This window comes from Camelina sativa, chromosome 3 (genome assembly GCF_000633955.1).
Source record: "Camelina sativa cultivar DH55 chromosome 3, Cs, whole genome shotgun sequence".
Classification (NCBI taxonomy): domain Eukaryota; kingdom Viridiplantae; phylum Streptophyta; class Magnoliopsida; order Brassicales; family Brassicaceae; genus Camelina; species Camelina sativa.
The window spans coordinates 2,187,558-2,188,919 of record NC_025687.1 but is presented as its reverse complement, the minus strand read 5'-3'; the positions used below and the strand labels follow the sequence as shown (position 1 = coordinate 2,188,919).

Sequence of the window (1,362 nt, the reverse complement as noted above, 5' to 3'; positions counted from 1 at the left end):
AAGGGAGTAGGTAAGCCGTAGTGGAAGATGTCATGATTGCTCGATAGCCAAGTCCCACGTAACATGTGAGTTTTCCAAGACGAAAAATCAGTCTCAATGTCTTGATCATCAATGACATCAAAATCTGCAAGGAAGAGAGATACAAGTTTAGGCAAAAGAAAATAGGTAAAAGAAGGTTGAGTGTGTGATCTCAGAACAATGAGGTAAGGTAAAAACTACCTAAGGGAATGACATCATACGGGTTATCGCCTTTTGGTAAAAATCCGTAAAATGTTAACAGATGCGAACTAGAGTAGTTTCCATAGCTAAGAAAACATTGTTCCCCTTTGTTGCAAGGCCTTGAGACTGGGAACTTCAAGGAACTCGTCTCAGTGTCTACTTTTCCATATTTTACTATGTGTGGGTATACCTGCAAACCCGCCAAATCATGAACCAGGAAAGTGGTAGGAGTTTCTTAGTAAACCAGAAAGAGAGAGCAAACATACAGAATGGTTGAGAAAACCAGCGACAGGAATCAAACAAGTCTTCAGCTTTCCATCAGGGAATTTGATTTGCATGCTATTTGAGTAATACAACTCACAAGCCCATAAGTAGTGTTCCCATGTATAGAGCTCCGTTGGAAATACATGCTGGTGGTTCGATAAAAGAGGAACCAATTCATCATTTTTCTCACGCAAAAGCTGCAGATAAAACAAACAATGGCCAATGGTAAAAATAATACAGATCACACAGAGACAAAAGATAAGAGAAAGGGATCTAGTCACACACCTCTTTAGCTTGCATTATTTCATCTAAAAGCAATGTACCATCAAGCTCCATGATTGCATCAACTCCGAAACTCAAACCTGCAAATGAGAATCAATGTTTGTTATATCCCTTTGAAACAAACACTGGCTACAGGAATTGGATGATTTAGTTCACTAAACAGTTTTTACCACTACAAAAATTCTCCTGCAGCGAGTCTTAGTATGGTTTGATTTTCGAGTCCTGGTTATGCTTCTCCCTCATGGTCCATAAGAGCAGCATTGTCTCAGATGTGATCCCATCAATTACAAAACTCACTCCACAATACTAGACTTCAGTGACTCCATTTCTAAACCCAAATACAAAGAAATCAGAAGAGAGGGAGAGAGAGAGACAAAAAGATCTATCATTGCCACCAGATCAATAGAATCGAACCGGATCGCAACACACAACCCCAGAAATGAAAAAGAGAGGATCTTTTATGAGATAACAGAATTGTAACTAGGAATATGAAATGACAAACCTAGATTGAACTTTGGCCGGAGATTTCGGGAGTCAAAACGCAATCAGGCACCGGCCGATCGATCAAACGAGAGGGAACGAAACAAAGTCTGGTCG

The 1,362-nt window shown here is 39.9% G+C and overlaps 1 pseudogene; it reads right to left on the bottom strand.

The window, feature by feature from the left end:
* On the bottom strand, positions 6 to 1,154 carry LOC104778568 (annotated as a pseudogene).